Here is a 22,089-nt window from a genome sequence, read left to right on the forward strand (position 1 = left end):
CGGCCATGCTACCGACATGCTGGCTCCGCAGCTTCCTCATGGCCAAGCTGCCACCCTCTTCTCCCAATGATGATAAGGTCCCAAATGCACCCGGCTCTTAAGTGCGATCAGCTACATTATCATTATCGAGTACTGTCTGCAAGTCACTGATGTCGTCCTTAACTGTCTCTAGGTCAGGAGTCTCACTGCTCGCAGCACCAGCTCCTGCACCACTCTCTTCATCACTACTTGCCCGCCTAGCGGAGGAAGCGGCTGTTGTCTCCTCCACATCTTGGCTGGCCAGTAGCTGCTGACTGTCCTCTAGTAGCTCATCCTCGCTGTATAGTGGAGCTGAGCCCACAGCATACAATACTTCTCTGACTGAGGAAACAGAAAAGGACAGAGGCAGGTTGAGGACAGGTGAGGTCACAGGGCCTGCTCCCGGGCCATGTCAACTAAGGGTTGTGTCTAACGAGCCCACCGACTCTTAGCTGGGGGTGTCTGATGTCAGTTGCGACGACGTCTAAGATCGAGTTAACCATTCAAGAACCGCTAGGTTGCTGGTCAAGACACGACTGGGTTGCTGATACCGGGAGCTCAGGCCTCTCGCTGCGAATCCTGCTGTCACGCCCCCTTACTCTGCTGCGACCTGTGCCTGCACCAGAAACATTTAGGCCTCTGCCCCTCCCCTGTGCAGGGCCTGGCACTTCTCTGTCTGACATACTGTTAGATCAAATAAGTAAATAAAAAGGAAATTAAAACACCCTATAAAAGTCTGTAATTTGATAATTTCACCACACAATGGTTAATAAGCCCTTTTTTTCCACTAATACATGCCAAAAAGAGCTGTAATTTTCCCACTTTACCACACAATGGCAAGTACTTTTTTTGTGCCACTAATACACGCAAAAAAGGGCTTTATAACAAATAACTGCACCGCTGAATGGCAAATATATTTTTCTTTTTTCCACTTATACTGTACACTCCACAAAAGGCTTTAGAGTATATAACTGCACCACTGAACGGAAAATGTATTTTTTTTTGCACTAATACATAACAAAAAGGGCTTTAGAACATATAACTAGAGTTGAGCGAACACCTGGATGTTTCGGGTTCGAGAAGTTCGGCCAAACTTCCCAAAAAATGTTCGGGTTCCCAGTCAATGGGGACCCGAACTTTTCGGCACTAAAAAGGCTGTAAAATAGCCCAGGAAAGGACTTAGAAGGCTGCAAAAGGCAGCAACATGTAGGTAAATCCCCTGCAAACAAAAGTGAATTGGGAAATGAATTAAAATAAAATAAATACAAATCTACCAATATCAATTAGAGAGAGGTCCCATAGCAGAGAATCAGGCTTCACGTCACCCAACACTGGAACAGGCCACTTTCAGATATTTAGGCCCGGCACCCAGACAGAGGAGAGAGGTCGCATTGCAGAGAATCAGGCTTCATGTCACCCACCACTGGAACAGGCCACTGTCAGATGTATTTGCCCCGGCACCCAGACAGAGGAGAGAGGTCGCATAGCAGAGATTCAGGCTTCATGTCGCACACCGATGGAGAAGGCCACTTTTACTTATTTAGGCCCCTGACACCCAGACAGAGGAGAGAGGTCGCATAGCAGAGATGTCTTTATAAAATATTTTTTAGATGTCTCTATAACATTTATTTTATAATAGGGTATTTTAATTATATACTACAAAGAAAAAATATGGGAGATTCAGCCCGCACAACCCCTAGCAGGTGCAGATTGCTATGGCGAAATACAGATATAAATGTAAAAACACAAAATGCAATCGCACACTGCAACCAGCACTCTGCCCTGCCTTTATGCTGGATGTTGGATAAGGCATTGGTGTACATTTTGGCCAAAGCGTAATAAGCCACTCACCGCGTCAAGGTTGCCTTCATGAGTGGTCCCTAACACTAGTTCCTACCTTTTATGGGCCATGACAGCCACACAAAGTCCAGGGAGCGCAGGTACAGCATGCACGCCAAGCAGGTACAGCATGCACGTGTGCTTGGCGTGCATGCTGTACCTGCTTGGCGTGAGTGTTAGGGACCACTCATTAAGGCGACCTTGACGTGGTGAGTGGCTTATTACGCTTTGGCCAAAATGTACACCAATGCCTTATTCAACATCCAGCATAAAGGCAGGGCAGAGTGCGGGTTGCAGAGTGCGATTGCATTTGTGTTTTTACGTTTGTATTTTAATTATATGTATTTATATATACCTCTCTAAATTTTTTATATATTTTTTATATATTTATATATATTTTGTTCAACTATTTATTAAAAATGCTTTTGAAAGTAATTGAAGAATATTCAAAGATTTCTAAAAATATCCATAAGCAGCGATGTTTAATAAGATATGATTCAAATATCTCTACAATAGAGAAATGGAATGTATACAATGGAATATACAAAGAGACAATTCTGGATCAGATTCCTGCTTTTCTGATAGATCGGCACAGAATAAAAGGAAGACAGGATGTGAAGTATGCTTGATCACTGAGGAAGGAGCGAGTTGAGCTCCGAAACATGTTTGACTGAAAAAGCATACTTTGAATGAATTCACACTGCTGGAGCGCTCTAATAGGATTTGAATTTAAAGCACTCACGAAAAACTGACCTGTTACTTATAAAAGCGGAATTCTAGCAGCTAAAACCAAGAAGTCAAGAGGCGACCTGAACACTAAAGGGGCGGAATCAATGACCAAGAGAGACGCCGCCATAGCATGTGGCACGCCGACTTCTGAACAAGCTGCGATTGAAAGATCTGAGCTGTAAAGGTCAGTCTGTTTGCCAGAATAGGAGCGGGACGCCGCACCAGAGAAACAGCCTAACCGTGAGTAAAAGAAATATTTAAAGCAGTGTTTCCCAACCAGTGTGCCTCCAGCTGTTGCAAAACTACAACTCCCAGCATGCCCGCACACCCAAAGGCTGTCCAGGCATCCTGGGAGTTGTAGTTTTGCAACAGCTGGAGGCACACTGGTTGGGAAACACTGATTTAAAGTATTGAATGCATTCAATAGAGACTTCCTAGACAAAAAGGAAACCTACTGATGATCTATAAGATATATGAAAGGAGGATAAGAAGATACATAATGATCGAATGCTGTCAATTTTACAACTACTAACAACATTGTTGCAACATTGCTATATATATATAGTGGTACATGGACTTGTGACCAAATCAATTATAGAGACTTTCTGCTGTATTTTTTCACAATTATTGCGAACATTGCTGCCATCCATTAACTGCTATTTTTTCAAGTGATATATGAAGACATATGAAAGGAGGATAAGAAGTTATTTAATGTAATTACTAAGAACACTGTTACATACCTGATCTCCACTAAACAGTGGTTTATACAGGGAGATTGATATATGGACTTGTCATCAAACTAACCATAGAGACCTTCTGCTATCTTTCATTATAATTGTTGCGAACATTGCTGCTATCCATCAATTGCCATTTTTTAACTATTTGCTGCTATATTGAGATTGTTATTAATTATTAATTCTTATATATTTTACTGTTATTTTATTGTTGTTATATTGGTATTTTTAAATAATAAAAACTGCCTTTTCATGAACCCATAAATAGAGTGCCTGCCCGCTATTATTCTACATTTTAAATCTATTTATTGACGAGGGTGAGTCAAATTGGGCAAGAGCACCTGCTACCAGAAAACCAGTGGAGAGCCGCCTTATCTGTTGTATTCATGTCAACCACCAATGGAGAAGGCCACTTTTACTTATTTAGGCCCCTGACATCCAGACAGAGGAGAGAGGTCCCATAGCAGAGATTCAGGCGTCATGTCATAGCAGAGAATCAGGCTTCATGTCATAGCAGAGATTCAGGCTTCACGTCACCCAAAACGGGAACAGTCCATTGTCAGATATTTAGGCCCCGGCACCCAGATAGAGAAGAGAGGTTGCATAGCAGAGAATCAGGCTTCATGTCACCCACCGATGGAGAAGGCCACTTTTACTTATTTAGGCCCCAGCACCCAGACAGAGGAGAGAGGTCGCATAGCAGAGAATCGGGCTTCATGTCATTGCATAGAATCAGGCTTCATGTCACCTACCACTGGAACAGACCACTTTCAGATATTTAGGCCCCTGGCACCCAGACGGAGGAGAGGTCCATTCAACTTAGTGTTTCCTGCAATATAATGGTAAAATTACAAACCGGATTCCCAAAAAGTTGGGACACTATACAAATTGTGAATAAATACTGAATGCAATGATGTGGAGGTGCCAACTTCTAATATTTTATTCAGAATAGAACATAAATCACGGAACAAAAGTTTAAACTGAGAAAATTTACCATTTTAAGGGAAAAATATGTTGAATTAGAATTTCATGGAGTCAACAAATCCCCAAAAAGTTGGGACAAGACCATTTTCACCACTGTGTGGCATCTCCCCTTCTTACAACACTCAACAGACGTCTGGGGACCGAGGAGACCAGTTTCTCAAGTTTAGAAATAGGAATGCTCTCCCATTCTTGTCTAATACAGGCCTCTAACTGTTCCATCGTCTTGGGCCTTCTTTGTTGCACCTTCCTCTTTATGATGTGCCAAATGTTCTCTATAGGTGAAAGATCTGGACTGCAGACTGGCCATTTCAGTACCCGGATCCTTCTCCTACGCAGCCATGATGTTGTGATTGATGCAGAATGTGGTCTGGCATTATCTTGTTGAAAAATGCAGGGTCTTCCCTGAAAGAGATGACGTCTGGATGGGAGCAGATGTTGTTATAGAACCTGAATATATTTTTTCTGCATTGATGGTGCCTTTCCAGACATGCAAGCTGCCCATGCCACACGCACTCATGCCACCCCATACCATCAGAGATGCAGGCTTCTGAACGGAGCGTTGATAACAACTTGGGTTGTCCTTGTCCTCTTTGGTCCGGATGACATGGCGTCCCAGATTTCCAAAAAAGAACTTTGAATCGTGACTCGTCTGACCACAGAACAGTCTTCCATTTTGCCACACTCCATTTTAAATGATCCCTGGCCCAGTGAAAACGCCTGAGCTTGTGGATCTTGCTTAGAAATGGCTTCTTCTTTGCACTGTAGAGTTTCAGCTGGCAGCGGCGGATGGCACGGTGGATTGTGGTCACTGACAATGGTTTCTGGAAGTATTCCTGAGCCCATTCTGTGATTTCCTTTACAGTAGCATTCCTGTTTGTGGTGCAGTGTCGTGTAAGGGCCCGGAGATCACGGGCATCCAGTATGGTTTTACGGCCTTGACCCTTACGCACAGAGATTGTTCCAGATTGTTCTCTGAATCTTCGGATGATGTTATGCACAGTTGATGATGATAGATGCAAAGTCTTTGCAATTTTTCGCTGGGTAACACCTTTCTGATATTGCTCCACTATCTTTCTGTGCAACATTGTGGGAATTGGTGATCCTCTACCCATCTTGGCTTCTGAGAGACACTGCCACTCTGAGAAGCTCTTTTTATACCCAATCATGTTGCCAATTGACCTAATTAGTGTTAATTGGTCTTCCAGCTCTTCGTTATGCTCAAATTTACTTTTTCCAGCCTCTTATTGCTACTTGTCCCAACTTTTTGGGGATTTGTTGACACCGTGAAAATTTGAATCAACTTATTTTTCCTTTAAAATTATACATTTACTCGGATTAAACGTTTGATCTGTCATCTACGTTCTATTACAAATAAAATATTGACATTTGCCATCTCCACATCATTGCATTCAGTTTTTATTCACGATTTGTTTAGCGTCCCAACTTTTTTGTAATCCGGTTTGTAAAAAAAGAGGATTGAATGAAGAAGTGCCCTGGAGTACAATAATATATGGTTGAGGGGAGGTAGTTAATGTCTAATCTGGACAAGGGACGGACAGGTCCTGTGGGATCCATGCCTGGTTCATTTTTATGAACGTCAGCTTGTCCACATTGGCTGTAGACAGGCGGCTGCGTTTGTCTGTAATGACGCCCCCTGCCGTGCTGAATACACGCTCAGACAAAACGCTGGCCGCCGGGCAGGCCAGCACCTTCAAGGCATAAAAGGCTAGCTCTGGCCACGTGGACAATTTAGAGACCCAGAAGTTGAATGGGGCCGAACCATCAGTCAGTACGTGGAGGGGTGTGCACACGTACTGTTCCACCATGTTAGTGAAATGCTGCCTCCTGCTAACACGTTGCGTATCAGGTGGTGGTGCAGTTAGCTGTGGCGTGGTGACAAAACTTTTCCACATCTCTGCCATGCTAACCGTGCCCTCAGAGGAGCTGGCCGTGACACAGCTGCGTTGGCGACCTCTTGCTCCTCCTCTGCCTTGGCCTTGGGTTTCCACTTGTTCCCCTGTGACATTTGGGAATGCTCTCAGTAGCGCGTCTACCAACGTGCACTTATACTCGCGCATCTTCCTATCACGCTCCAGTGCAGGAAGTAAGGTGGGCACATTGTCTTTGTACCGTGATCCAGCAGGGTGGCAACCCAGTAGTCCGCGCACGTTAAAATGTGGGCAACTCTGCTGTCGTTGCACAGGCACTGCAGCATGTAGTCGCTCATGTGTGCCAGGCTGCCCAGAGGTAAGGACAAGCTGTCCTCTGTGGGAGGCGCATCGTCATCGTCCTGCGTTTCCCCCCAGCCACGGACCAGTGATGGGCCCGAGCTGCGTTGGGTGCCACCCCGCTGTGAACATGCTTCATCCTCATCCTCCTCCACCTCCTCCTCATCCTCCTCGTCCTCCAGTAGTGGGCCCTGGCTGGCCACATTTGTACCTGGCCTCTACTGTCGCAAAAAAACTCCCTCTGAGTCACTTCTAAGAGACTGGCCTAAAAGTGCTAAAAATGACCCCTCTTCCTCCTCCTCCTCCTCCTGGGCCACCTCCTCTTCCATTATCGCCCTAAGTGTTTTCTCAAGGAGACATAGAAGTGGTATTGTAACGCTGATAACGGCGTTATCGCCACTGGCCATGTTGGTGGAGTACATGAAACAGCGCAACAGGGCACACAGGTCTCGCATGGAGGTCCAGTCATTGGTGGTGAAGTGGTGCTGTTCTACAGTGCGACTGACCCGTGCGTGCTGCAGCTGAAACTCCACTATGGCCTGCTGCTGCTCGCACAGTCTGTCCAGCATGTGCAAGGTGGAGTTCCACCTGGTGGGCACGTCGCATATTAGGCGGTGAGCGGGAAGGCCGAAGTTACGCTGTAGCGCAGACAGGTGAGCAGCGGCAGGATGTGAACGCCGGAAGCGCGAACAGACGGCCCGCACTTTATGCAGCAGCTCTGACATGTCGGGGTAGTTGTGAATGAACTTCTGCACCACCAAATTCAGCACATGCGCCAGGCAAGGGATGTGCGTCAAACCGGCTAGTCCCAGAGCTGCAACGATTTCGCCCATTATCGCACACCACCAGGCCGGGCTTGAGGCTCGGCAGCAACCACTCGTCGGTCTGTTGTTCAAGGCCTGTCCACAGCTCCTGCGCGGTGTGGGGCCTGTCCCCCAAACATATGAGTTTTAGAATGGCCTGCTGACGTTTACCCCGGGCTGTGCTAAAGTTGGTGGTGAAGGTGTGTGGCTGACTGGATGAGCAGGTGGAAGAAGAGGAGGAGGAAACCGAGTAGGAGGAGGAGGCTACAGGAGTCAAAGAATGTTGCCCTGCGATCCTTGGCGGCAGAAGGACGTGCGCCAAAGAACTCTCCGCCTGGGGCCCAGCCGCCACTACATTTACCCAGTGTGCAGTTAGGGAGATATAGCGTCCCTGGCCGTGCTTACTGGTCCACGTATCTGTGGTTAGGTGGACCTTGCCACAGATGGCGTTGCGCAGTGCACACTTGATTTTATGGGATACTTGGTTGTGCAGGGAAGGCACGGCTCTATTGGATAAGTAGTGGCGTCTGGGAACAACATACTGTGGGACAGCTATCGCCATCAGCTGTTTGAAGCTGTCTGTGTCCACCAGCCTGAATGACAGCATTTCATAGTCCAGTAGTTTAGAAATGCTGGCATTCAGGGCCAGGGATCGAGGGTGGCTAGGTGGGAATTTACGCTTTCTCTCCAATGTTTGTGAGATGGAGAGCTGAACGCTGCCGTGTGACATGGTGGAGATGCTTGGTGATGGAGGTGGTGGTGTTGGTGGTACATCCCCTGTTTGCTGGGCGGCAGGTGCCAACGTTCCTCCAGAGGTGGAGGAAGAGGCCGAGGCGGAAGCAGCAGAAGGGGTAGCAGGAGGGGCCTCAGTGAGTTCCTTGTTTTTAAGGTGTTTACTCCACTGCAGTTCATGCTTTGCATGCAGGTGCCTGGTCATGCAGGTTGTGCTAAGGTTCAGAACGTTAATGCCTCGCTTCAGGCTCTGATGGCACAGCGTGCAAACCACTCGGGTCTTGTCGTCAGCACATTGTTTGATGAACTGCCATGCCAGGGAACTTCTTGAAGCTGCCTTTGGGGTGCTCGGTCTCAGGTGGCGGTGGCCAAAAGCAGGCACACTCTCTTGGTGGCGAGTTTTCTGCTTTTGCCACCTGCTCCCTCTTTTGCTACGCTATTGGCTCGGTCTCACCACTGTCTCTTCCTCTGAACTCTGAAAGTCAGTGGCACGACCTTCATTCCATGTGGGGTCTAGGACCTCATCGTCCCCTGCATCGTCTTCCACCCAGTCTTCCTCTCTGACCTCCTGTTTAGTCTGCACACTGCAGAAAGACGCAGCAGTTGGCACCTATTTTTCGTCATCATCAGAGATGCTGAGGTGGTATTCCCATGTCCTCATCATCAGGAAACATAAGTGGTTGTGCGTGGTTGTCTTCCACCGCTGGGGAAGGGCTAGGTGGATGCCCTTGGGAAACCCTGCCAGCAGAGTCTTCAAACAGCATAAGAGACTGCTGCATAACTTGAGGCTCAGACAGTTTCCCTGATATGCACGGGGGTGATGTGACAGACTGATGGGCTTGGTTTTCAGGCGCCACCTGTGTGCTTTCTGCAGAAGACTGGGTGGGAGATAATGTGAACGTGCTGGATCCACTGTCGGCCACCCAATTGACTAATGTTTGCACCTGCTCAGGCCTTACCATCCTTAGAACAACATTGGGCCCCACCAAATATCGCTGTAAATTCTGGCGGGTATTGGGACCTGAGGTAGTTGGTACTCTAGGACATGTGGCTGTGGCAGAACGGCCACGTCCTCTCCCAGCACCAGTGGGTCCACTAACACAACCACGACCATGTCCGCGTCCCTTACTAGATGTTTTCCTCATTGTTTCCGTTCACCACAATAAGAAAATAATTATTTGGCCCAATGTATTGAATTCAAATTCAGGCCTTTTTTTAGAGGCACCTAACACTATCTGGCTATCTATTTAGGTACCGTATTACACTAATACAGGCACAGCATTAACGACAGATTTAGGGGAATATTAATTGTAGGCCTAGTATTTAGGCCCTGGATGACAGGTATCCCTTTTACGGACAGAATTACACTTGGAGATGCACGGTAGCGTGTGAAAAAATATATAGAATTATTCTTTCAGAAAATGTAATTTAACACTTTGTGTAATATACCCTTTTACGGCCAGATTTACACTTGGCCTGCAACAGCAGAAACCACTGATTTAGGGTATTGCTATTTTGCCAATTGAATTTCACCCCAGAACAAAAGCTATCCTTTGACGGACACTATGAAACTTGTCCAGCCACAGCTGGAACACCAGATTTAGGGGATTGCTATTTTTGCAAATGAATTTCACCCCTCAATAAAATATAGAAAATTCTATCCTGAGTTTCTAGGGGTGACAATAAGCCAAGCCCCTGATGTAGGATATAGCCCCAAAAAAAAAAGAATACCTACTATTGATGGTTAAATGGACTTGGTGGCAGCTTGTGCTGGCGTACCACAAGACAAAATGGGCGCACGATCACCCCAGAAAAGCCTAAAAACAGTGAGCAATTAACTAGCAGAAGTTGAATGATTCACAGCTGTAGATAGATCACTTCAGTAATTGTTTTTGCTGAGTTAATCCCTGCCTAATCTCGCCCTAACAGCAGCTGCATCCTCTCCCTACACTGATCAGAGCAGAGTGACGTGCGGCGCTACGTGACTCCAGCTTGAATAGAGGCTAAGTCACATGCGATAGTTGGCCAATCACAGCCATGCCAATAGTAGGCAGGGCTGTGATGGCCTCTTGGGGCAAATAGTATGACGCTTGTTGATTGGCTGCTTTGCAGGCTTTCAAAATGTGCCATATAAATCGCCGAACAACGAACCCGAACCCGAATTTTTACGTAAATGTTCGGGTCCGTGTCACGAACACCTTAAAATTTGGTACGAACCCGAACTATACAGTTCGGGTTCGCTCATCCCTAAATATAACTGCACTGCTTAACAGCAAATAGGCCCTTATTTTTTTTCCACTTATGCATGACACAGAAGGCTTTCATAACATACAATTGCACCACTGAACGCCAAATATATTTTTCTTTTTTCCACTTATACACTCCACAAAAATCCTTTAGAATCTATAACTGCACCGCTGAATGGGAAATACACGTATTTTCTTCTTTCACACGACTACTTGACAAAAAGGGCTTTAGAACATATAACTGCACAGCTGAACTGCAAATGGGCCCTTATTTTTTTCCACTTATTCACGACACAAAAGGCTTTAGAACATATAACTGCACCGCTGAATGGCAAATATATTTTTTCTTTTGCCACTAATACACAAACAAAAAGGGCTTTAGAACATATAACTGCACCGCTGAACGACAAATATATATTTTTTTTGTGCCACTAATTCACGCCAAAAAGGGCTGTAATTTTCACACTTCACCACACAACGGCTAATAAGCCCCTTTTTTCCCCCAGTAATACAAGCCAAAAATGCTTTAGAACATTTAACTGCACTGCACAAGGGCAAATAAGATATAGAAATACTTTCTTGTAATAAACCCTGTTAATGGCTGCACAGCACTTACACACCAATAACAAGAACAGTTTGCTGGAATTGTAGAGCTGCATAATGGTAATTTGGGTCCCCAGTCATAATAGGATGGTTCCTATTACCCAGGCTGTCACCTCCCCTACTGAACCCTGTTCCCACTTCCTGCCTCATGGAGAGGAAAGAAAGTTCTAGTCAGTGTACCTGCCCCCCTGCTAGGGGAAGGCTGTGTTAGTAGGAGCTCCCAGAAAACAGGGATCCCAAGACAGGATATCTCTACAGCAAGTAGTGGAGGAGCCAACCCGGAAGGAGGCCATTTTAGATTTAGTATTCACAAATGGGAATTTGGTATCTGATATTACTGTAGGGGAAAGCTTCGGATCTAGTGATCACCAGTCAGTGTGGTTTACTATAAGTACAGTGACTGAGTCACACCACACAAAAACTAAAGTTTTAGATTTTAGAAAAACTGACTTTTCTAAAATTAGATTAGTGGTATACGAGTCCCTATCAGACTGGAACAGTTTCATTGGAGTCCAGGAGAAATGGGACTACTTAAAAGTGGCACTATTGAAGGCAACAGAAAATTGCATTAGGCTTGTCAGTAAAAGCAAAAAAAAGGAAGAGACCACTGTGGTACTCAGCAGAAGTGGGCAAAATCATTAAAAACAAAAAGATAGCATTTAGGAATTATAAAAAAAAAAAAAAAAAAAACGAGGATGACAGGCAAATTTATAAGATTAGGCAGAGAGAGGCCAAACAAGTTATAAGAGCTTCTAAAGCACAGGCAGAAGAGAAATTAGCTCAGTCAGGGAAAAAAAGGCGATAAGGCATTCTTCAGATACATAAATGAAAAAAGGAAACTAAAACAAGGAATTACCAAATTAAAAACTAAAGAAGGAAGGTATGTGGAAGAAGATAAAGAACTAGCTGACTGCCTCAATGAATACTTCTGTTCAGTTTTTACAAAGGAAAATGAAGGAGAAGGTCCTCAGTTAGGAAAGAAGACTAATAAATCTTTTGACGCATGTGTCTTTACAGAGGAAGAGGTTCTAAGTCAACTGTCTAAAATTAATACAAATAAGTCACAGGGGCCTGATGGGATACACCCAAAGCTATTAAAAGAGCTCAGCGGTGAACTAGCAAAACCATTAACAGATTTATTTAACCAATCACTGGCAACAGGAGTCGTCCCAGAAGATTGGAAATTAGCAAATGTTGTGCCCATTCACAAGAAAGGTAGTAGGGAGGAATCGGGCAACTATAGGCCAGTAAGCCTGACATCAATAGTGGGGAAATGAATAGAAACCATACTTAAAGGGGTTGTCCAGGTTCAGAGCTGAACCTGGACATACCTCCATTTTCACCCAGGCAGCCCCCCTGACATGAGCATCGGAGCAGTTCATGCTCCGATGCTCTCCTTTACCCTGTGCTAAATTGCACAGGGCAAAGGCATTTTTTTGAGTTCCGGTGACGTACCGGGGTTCTCTATGGGGCTGACAGGAACCCCGGTGAAGTCACCGGCACTGATGGGCGGGATTTGGCTCTGCCCTAGACAGTAAAACGGCTAGGGCAGAGCTAAAGCCCGCCCCTCAGAGCCGGTGACGTCACCGAACACACCGCTGGGCGGAAGTTACCGCCCGGCAGTGTGTTATTGCAAACAAAAGAGCCCTTGCCCTGCGCGATCTAGCGCAGGGCACTGGAGCGCATCGGAGCATGAGATGCTCCGATGCTAGGCTCAGGGGGGCTGCCGGGGTGAAAATAAGGGTATGTCCGGGTTCAGCTCTGAACCCGGACAATCCCTTTAAGGAGAGGATTGTGGAACATCTGAAATCTCATGGATTGAAAGATAAAAAACAGCATGGGTTTACTTCAGGGAGATCATGTCAAACTAATCTTATTGATTTTTTTGATTGGGTGACTAAAATAATAGATGGAGGAGGTGCAGTAGACATTGCTTATCTAGACTTTAGTAAGGCTTTTGATACTGTCCCACATAGAAGGCTTATCAATAAAGTGCAGTCATTGGGCTTGGACTCCCATATTGTTGAATGGATTAGGCAGTAGCTGAGGGACAGGCAACAGAGGGTTGTAGTCAATGGAGTATATTCAGACCAAGGTCTTGTTACCAGTGGGGTACCTCAGGGATCTGTTCTGGGACCCATATTGTTTAATATTTTTATCAGCGAAATTGCAGAAGGCCTCAATGCTAAGGTGTGTCTTTTTGCTGATGACACAAAGATTTGTAACAGGGTTGATGTTCCTGGAATACACCAAATGGAAAAGGACTTAGGAAAACTAAGGGAATGGTAAAAAATCTGGCAACTAAAATTTAATGTTGATAAGTGCAAGATAATGCACCTGGGGCGTAAAAACCCAAGAGCAGAATATACAATCAGTGATACAGTCCTAACCTCAGTATCTGAGGAAAAGGATTTAGGGGTCATTATTTCAGAAGACTTAAAGGTAGGCAGACAATGTCACAGAGCAGCAGGAAATGCTAGCAGAATGCTTGGGTGTATAGCAAGAGGAATTACCAGTAGAAAGAGGGAGATGCTCATGCCGCTCTACAGAGCACTAGTGAGACCTCATCTGGAGTATTGTGCTCAGTACTGGAGACCATATCTCCAGAAGAATATTGATACTTTGGAGAGAGTTCAGAGAAGAGCTACTAAACTGGTACATGGATTGCAGGATAAAACTTACCAGGAAAGATTAAAGGACCTTAACATGTGTAGCTTGGAAGAAAGACGAGACAGAGGGGATATGATAGAAACTTTTAAATACATAAAGGGAATCAACAAGGTAAAAGAGGAAATAATATTTAAAAGAAGAAAAACTGCTACAAGAGGACATAGTTTTAAATTAGAGGGGCAAAGGTTTAAAAGTAATATCAGGAAGTATTACTTTACTGAGAGAGTAGTGGATGCATGGAATAGCCTTCCTGCAGAAGTGGTAGCTGCAAATACAGTGGAGGAGTTTAAACATGCATGGGATAGGCATAAGGCCATCCTTCATATAAAATAGAGCTAGGGGCTATCCATAGTATTTAGTATATTGGGCAGACTAGATGGGCCAAATGGTTCTTATCTGCCGACACATTCTATGTTTCTATGTTTCTTTGTGTTGTGTGAGTCGTACACCTGTTTATTAGTTAATATCATAAGTTAATCAGTTGTAAACCAGGTCAGTTCTGCAGCTTCCTGATTAGGTCTTTGATGTCCTTATTTCTTAGACTATATATGATTGGATTCAGCATGGGTGTTATCACAGTATACAACAGAGAGGCAACCTTGTTAATAGTCAATGAAACCCCTTTTGTAGGAATTATGTAAATGGAGATCAACGTCCCATAGAAGATACAGACGATTATTAGGTGAGAACTACAAGTGGAGAAGGCTTTACTCCTCTGAAGATTGGATCAGAGGTTGAGGATGGTGTTCACAATGCACCCATATGATGTCACAGTCATAAAAAAGGGTAAAATCATGACAAACACACTCATATAGAAAACTTCCATCTCCACTGTAGATGTTTCTGAACAAGATAGTTGTATTATCGGGGCAAAATCACAAAAGAAATGGTCAATGACATTTGGTCCACAGAATTCCAGTCCAAAAATGGATAATGTCGTTACAAGGATTAATGCAGCTCCCAAAATCCAAGAAATCAGGATCATTTTCAAAAACATAGAAAAATTCATGATTGTGGTGTAGCGGAGGGGGTTACAGATAGCCAGATACCGATCATAAGCCATTGCTGCTAGTATGAAGCACTCAAGGGACTCGGAGCACCCAAAGATATAAAACTGGGTGATACAACCTGGAAATGACATGACCAACCCTTCAGCAATTATACTGGCAAGAGTGTTAGGGACAATGTCTGTGCTTAGCAAAATATCAAACATAGATAATTGGGAGATGAAGAAGTACATGGGAGAGTGGAGGGTCCTGCTGTAGGACACCAGGGTGATGATCAACAGATTTCCACATATTGTTACACAGTAAACCACAAGGAGCAGAATAAAAATAAGTATTTTGAACTTGTGGATGTTTTTGAAGCCAAGAAGAAATATTTCACTGACTCTTGTATGGTTCGGCTCATTCATCGCCTGGAAAGAAAGAAAACGGAACCTTAATCTATTGGTGTCGGCCCTTTACAGAGTAATGAGGGGGGATTTGCAGAGAGCGATGAGAATAAAGCATCAGCCCTTTACAGAGTAATGAGGGGGGAGTTGCAGAGAGCGATGAGGAGAAAGCAAAGCTATTAAATTATTTTTTTATCCACTGTACTTAATGAGAAAAAAATAAACTGTCAGATGAAATGCAGAATGTAAAAGTAAATTCCCCATTAAAAGTGCCCTGTCTGACCCAGAATAAGTACAGCGGTGTCTTAAAAAGATTAAAATAGAAAAATCGCCAGGCCCCGATGGCATACACCCCTGTATCCTAAAATAATTAAGTAATGTAATAGCCAGACCCTTATTTCTGATATTTAAGGACTCTATACTGACAGGGAGTCTTCCACAGGATTGGTGCATAGCAAATGTGGGGCCAATATTCAAAAAGGGTTCAAAAACAGAGCCTATAGGTTGGTAAGTTTAACATCTGTCATGGGTAAACTGTTTGAAGGTTTTCTAAGAGATGCTATCTTGGAGTACCTCAACGAAAATAAGCAAATAACGTCATATCAGCATGGCTTCATGAGGGATCGGTCATGTCAGAGTAATTTATTCTGTTTCTATGAGGAGGTAAGTTCTGGACTTGACAGCGGCAAATCAATGGATGTCATATATGGATGGATTAGAGTTAACACTCCTGTTTTCTGAGTTGTATTATCTTATCTAAGCAAACACCTTCAATTGCTTTTCAATGGCTTTTGTCTCAAGATAACATGATGAGTTAATAAATTTGAGTTAAGAGCTGAAGTGCTAACCCTGCTATATCTGTATCTGGACTTCTCCAAAGCATTTGACACTGTACCACATAAAAGGTTAGTATATAAAATGAGAATGCTCGGACTGGGAGAAAACATCTGTATGTGGGTAAGTAACTGCCTGAGGGATAGAAAACAGAGGGTGGTTATTAATGTTACACACTCAGATTGGGTCACTGTCACTAGTGGAGTACCTCAGGGGTCAATGTTGGGCTCTATTCTCTTCAATATATTTATTAATGATCTTGTAGAAGGCTTGCACAGTAAAATATCATTTTTTTGCAGATGACACTAAACTCTGTAAAGTAATTAACACTGAAGAGGACAGTATACTGTATATATACTACAGAGGACAGTATACTGTATATATACTACAGAAGACAGTATACTGTATATATACTACAGAGAGAGGACAGTATACTACTACAGAGGGATCTGGATAGATTGCAGGCTTGGGCAGAGAAGTGGCAGATCAGGTTTAACACTGACAAATGTAAGGTTATGCACATGGGAAGGAATAATGCAAGTCACTCGTACATACTAAATGGTAAAACATTGGCTAACACTGACATGGAAAAGGACCGCAACTGAGCTGTAGAAACCAGTGTCAGGCAGCTGCTGCCGAGGCTAATAAGATAATGGGTTGCAACAAAAGGGGCATAGATGCCTGTAATGAGAACATAGTCCTACCACAAAGCTTGCTACATTCATCCCTAGTTATACCTAGTTTGTATAGGACAAACTATCAGGGTAATTATTGGGAAGGAGTTTTCCTATCAATCCTTCTCAATAACTGCTGTGCGTAAAATTGCCTCTCATCACCGGATGAATGAGTAAGTGCTTGTTTATTTTCTGAAAGCATGGTTGATGCGGTCACCTAAAAAATTTTTTGTCTGTAGCTCACTCTCTGTAACCAGGATCTACTGGCTGGAAACAATACAGGTGAAACTCAAAAAATTAGAATATCGTGCAAAAGTTCATTTATTTCAGTAATGCAAATTTTTAAAAATTAGAATTTAACAAAAAGGTTCAATATTCTAGGCTCAAAGTGTCAGACTCTAGTCTGCTAATTACGCCATACCCCCTGAGCAAAGGGGACCTCAAAATTGTGACTTTGGGGTTTAATAAGCTGTAAGCCATAGTCATCCAAATTATAACAAATAAAGGCTTGAAATATCTCGCTTTGCATTGAATGAGTCTATCTCGCATGATAGTTTCACCTTTTAAGTTGCATTGCTCAAATAAATTAAACAAATTTTTCGAGCTTCACCTGTAAATATGTATGAGGAAGAGCGATTGCAGTGTAACCGTAGAATGGAGAGGATTGCTGCATGTAAAGGCAGCAATAATTGCCTACACAATTGGACCATGTAAAGGGGTCTTTACTGGTAAGTTTGATTAAAGTCCCTGAAATGTGCAATTTTAAAATTCCAACAGCAATATTACGATTTTACAATGTACCAGCCATAATAGAAAACCTGACGTTTGTAAGAACAGTTCCTAGGCAGATACTCTCTGTTTAGAGACTACAAACGGACCCTGAAGGGGCTAAGATTTATTGTCTTCCATCTGACTCTACAGAATCTATAGAAAATAGAAGCAGAGACAGATGGAAGAGAGCGACACCTGACAGTAAAAGCAGACAACATGGGAGATGCATGAAATACACATAAAGTACAGGTGAAACTCCAAAAATTAGAATATTGTGCAAAGTTCATTTATTTCAGTAATGCAACTTAAAGGTGAAACTAACATCTGAGACTCGTTACATGCAAAGCGAGGAATTTTACGCCTTTACTTGTTTTAATTTGGATGATTATGGCTTACAGCTTATGAAACCCCAAAGTCTTAATTTTGAGGTCCCCTTTGCTCAGGGGGTATGGATTATTAGCTGACGAGAGTGTGACACTTTGAGCCGAGAATATTGAACCTTTTCGTTAAATTAAAATTTTAAGCTGCATTAATGCAATTTCTTTTAATTTGCAGTACTGGCATAAACAGACTTTTGCACGATTTTCAAATTTTTCGAGGTTTCACCTGTATATTTTCCAAAAGCAAAATGTTACCAATAAAGAGCAAAATAGAGAAAATTGGCCGCATAGAAGAAGAACCACTTCATGACACATTGAAATGTGACTCCATACATATAACATAGTAAAATATATACAAGTCGGTATTTCTATTGACGTGACATGTGCTTTACCATTTGGCCTGAAAATGAAAAACAGGAAACCGACTTACAGACGACTTAGGGAGAGTTCACATCACTGTTATATTTTCATTCTTCGGATCCATCAGAAAAACACAAAAAATAAAATATGATCTAGTAAAAAAATTTTCAACCTGTGCATCGGTTTGAGCCTTTTTTTTTCCTTCTTTTTTTTCTGTTCTTCTGATGGATCAGATCAGAAGAACAGAAACATAACAGTTACGTTATTTCCTACTAATGGTGTCATCTAATAGAACTTGCACTTGAAATCATCTCAGGAAAGTGAATGTTAACAGAACAGGCCGGAGTGAATGCATTTTATAGGTTTACTGGAAATGCAGCGGGGAACACATAACACTCTTGGGTATGGAACAGATTATAATAATGAGTCACAGATGCAAAAGCTAAGACAAAGTGTAAAGATGAGCAAATTTTTTTAAAATTAGATTCGACAACATTTTAGAAAAAAATTGGTTCAATCCAAATTTTTTTGCGCCAAATCGCGTAATTTTTTATTTATTTCCTGGCTGCAGAGAGCCTTTATAGGGATGTATAACACATATAGGGAATCTGCTGTGGTAGTGAAATTATACTGTGAGTCAGTATGACATGCAGATGACAGGCGTCGCTCTTAGAATCACCGCCGACTTCACTTATTCGGGCAATTATGGGGCCAAAACTGACTAAATAACTCAAGTATGAGCTCAGCCTTACAGGTCATTGTTGGCACCAAGAAAAAGCGCACTCCATTTACACCGTCTTTAGCTAACTCCACTTAGATGTCTACAGAACCTGTTCTATTAAACGCTTATACAAGTAGAGCCCCTGACAGAGTGCAGAGGGGGTCAGCAGTAAGTTTGTGTTGACGTCACTGATTATTTTGCCCTTCCTCTGATCCGTCAGAACAATAACTAACAATAAACGGATACTGTCTGTGGAGCATCCGCCTTCACGAAGTCAACATTTGCTCAATAGTTCATCAGTATTGCTAATGCCAAAAAAAACAGGAGTGGATCTAAAACAGAGATGACACGTGAATGGAATATTTGCATGTCTTCTGTGTTTTGTACCCACTCCTGCTTTTGGCTACCAAATCATAAGCAAATTCTGATGGGACCATACAGGCCTTACAGCTGCTACACAGACAGGATCAGTTGTGCTTCTAATTTTTACTTCCTTCTGACAGATCAGTAGAAGGGTCAAATGAATGATGATGTCAGCAAGGCCGAAAGACAAAATATTAACCCAGGCATAAAGTGGGGAGGGTGGGAACAGCATGAGAAGTCCACAGAGTGGCCCTATGACATAGTGTTGAGGCGGAAGCAGCATGAGGAGACTACAGAGTGGCCCAATGACAGAGTCTGGAGGTGGCGGCAGCATCAGGAGGAGGCTACAGAGTGGCAAAATGACAGTGTGGAGGTGGCGGCAGCATCAGGAGGCCACAGATTGGCACAATGACAGAGTGCAGAGGTAGAGGCAGCATAAGGAGGCCACAGAGTGGCACAAAGTTATAGTGTGGAGGTGGCGGCAGCATCAGGAGGCCATAGAGTGGCACAATGACAAAATGTGGAGGTGGTGGCAGCATCAGGAGGCCACAGATTGGCACAATGACAGAATATGGAAGTGGCAGCAGCATCAGGAGGCCACATAGTGGCACAATGACATAGTGGCACAATGAGTGTGGAAGTGGCGACAGCAGCAATATCAGGAGGAGACCACAGAGTGGCACAATGACGGTGTGGAGGTGGCAGAAGTAAAATCAGGAGACCACACAGTGGCAAGGTGACATAGTGTAGAGGTGACAGCAGCATCAGGAGACCACAGAGTGGGAAGGTGACATAGTGTGGAGGTGGCAGCAGCATTAGGAGACAACAGAGTGACCCGGTGACAGAGTGGGGAGGTGGGTGGCAATACAAGTACCAGCTGAAGATGGTGGGTGAAAGAAGGAGCACTTGGAATCAGATGTGTGGCATCAGGTGGGTAGCATCATCAGAATAGTAGCTGAGGCAGGTAGCCAGAAGAAATCTGTCTCTTTTGTCAAAGTGTTGGTGTGGTACCATAGATGATCTAGTCTTATGCATCAGGCATTGGTGGGTGGAAATCCTGGCTAATCCACGCCTGATTCATCTTGACAAAGGTCAATCTCTTTTGGGTGAACAAGTGAGTTCTTCTTGGGGTAACTATGGCCTGCACTAAACACTCGCTCTGATGCCACACTACTGGCCGGGCAGGACAGCTTTTCCAGAGCAAACTCTGCTAGTTGCGGCCACAAATCAGTTTGAATGCCCAGTAGTCCAGCAGATCCTCAATATGGCGTGGCAGGGTACTGTCCAAGTATGCCACTACCTGCTTGTTTAGGTCCTGCTCCAGGTCTAGCTGCTGCTGATGAGCAGTTTCTTTACTAGGCTGGTTAAGAAAGCAGCTCATCGTCAACTTTAGACTCAAGCTGCTCCTGATGGAGCTGCTACTGCTTCTACCCCCCACCCCACCACAGCAGCAATGGCAGCAGAACGAGAGTGCAGAGGTCCCCCCTGGTCAGATCTGCAAGAGGGTGGATGATGGCACACAAATTCAGTGGCCAACTGAGTACATAGGATGTCTCTATAGTAGTTCAGTTTGTACGCCCTCTCAGCGGGTGTAAAAAAAGCCCCCATTTTGGACCGGTAGCGAGTGTCCAACAAGGTGGAGAGCCAGAAGTCAACCCGCTGCCGAATGGTGACAATTCGGCTGTCACTACCCAAGCAAGTGAGCATGCAACGGGCCATTTGTGCAAGTGACTCGGAGGGACTCCCTACCTCCATCTCCACTGCATACTGCTACGGTGTGTCTGGGTCCTCTGCCTCGTCTTTCTTTTCCGCCCTGTAGCTCCTCTGGCTGCTCCTGCTCCTCCTCTCCTGTCACCTGTGTGTAAAAACCACCTATTTCGTTACACATTGCTTGTGCTCCAATGTCCTCGTCCTCCTCCTCCTCCTCCAGTTCAGTCCCCACAGTACTCATGTGGCTGCAAGATCTAGGCGCCACATCTCCAGTCCCCTGACCATCCAGATTGACCAGCATCTATTCCAGGCATGAAGCAGTGGAATTACGTTGTTAATCGCATAGTCCTGGTTACTAAGTTTTTTTTGGATCATCAAGAAATCATTGATGGCCTTTCTCTGTTCGTACAGTCGGCCCAACATATGGAGGGTGGAATTCCAATAGGTGGAAACGTTGCATATCAGCCTATGTTGGGTTTCCTGGCCATTTTTAGGATGTCATACAGATGGGTGGAAGACTTCAGGAACCGCTTGACAACCAGATTGAACTAGTGTGCCATGCAGGGCGCATGGCTCAGCTCTCCATGATGCAGCACCGACACCATGTTCTTCTTGTTGTCGGTCATCATGGCTCCAATTTTGAGTTGTTGCGGATAAAGCCATGTTTTGATTTCTTGATGAAGGACTTCATTCACCCAGGCAAACGAGGTGCAGAACAGTGTGACACCACTGTGCCCTGCACATGGAGTATGCTGAAGGAGTACTGTGAATTGTCCCTACAGTGGAGGCCGAGGACACGGTGGAGGATGAGGAGGCAGAGGCGGACATTGTCACAGGACCAACGGCATGACAACGTGGAGGCGGAAGCAGCGTCACCTGGTTAAGTTGCTGCTGTGGCTGTGCAGGAACCACATTCAACCAGTGGGCTGTAAAGGACAGGTATTGTCTCTGACCGTAATTAAAGCTCCACACATCCGCGCTGCCATGCACTTTGGCAAACACGACAGTCTCAAGGACTGGCCCACCTTCTGTTCTACATGTGTGTGCAGGGCTGGTACTGCCTTTTTGGACAAGAAATGACGGCTTGGGACTCTCCATCTCGGCTCGCACAAGCCAACAGTTCTCTGAAAGGTGCAGCGTCCACCACTTGGAAAGGGAGGGACAACAGCACCAGCAACTTGGACAGGATCATATTAAGCTTCTGCACTGTTGGATGAGTGCACGCAAACTGTTGTCTCTTGGCAATCGCTTCTGTGATGGACTGCTGACGGAATGATTGACGAGGAGTAGGAGGAGG

General features: G+C 44.4%; 1 pseudogene; it reads right to left on the bottom strand.

Moving 5' to 3' along the window:
- Positions 1-14,079: 14,079 nt before the first annotated feature.
- On the bottom strand, positions 14,080-15,000 carry LOC122929266 (annotated as a pseudogene).
- Positions 15,001-22,089: the final 7,089 nt, after the last annotated feature.

Source organism: Bufo gargarizans, chromosome 2, assembly GCF_014858855.1.
Source record: "Bufo gargarizans isolate SCDJY-AF-19 chromosome 2, ASM1485885v1, whole genome shotgun sequence".
NCBI classification, from domain to species: domain Eukaryota; kingdom Metazoa; phylum Chordata; class Amphibia; order Anura; family Bufonidae; genus Bufo; species Bufo gargarizans.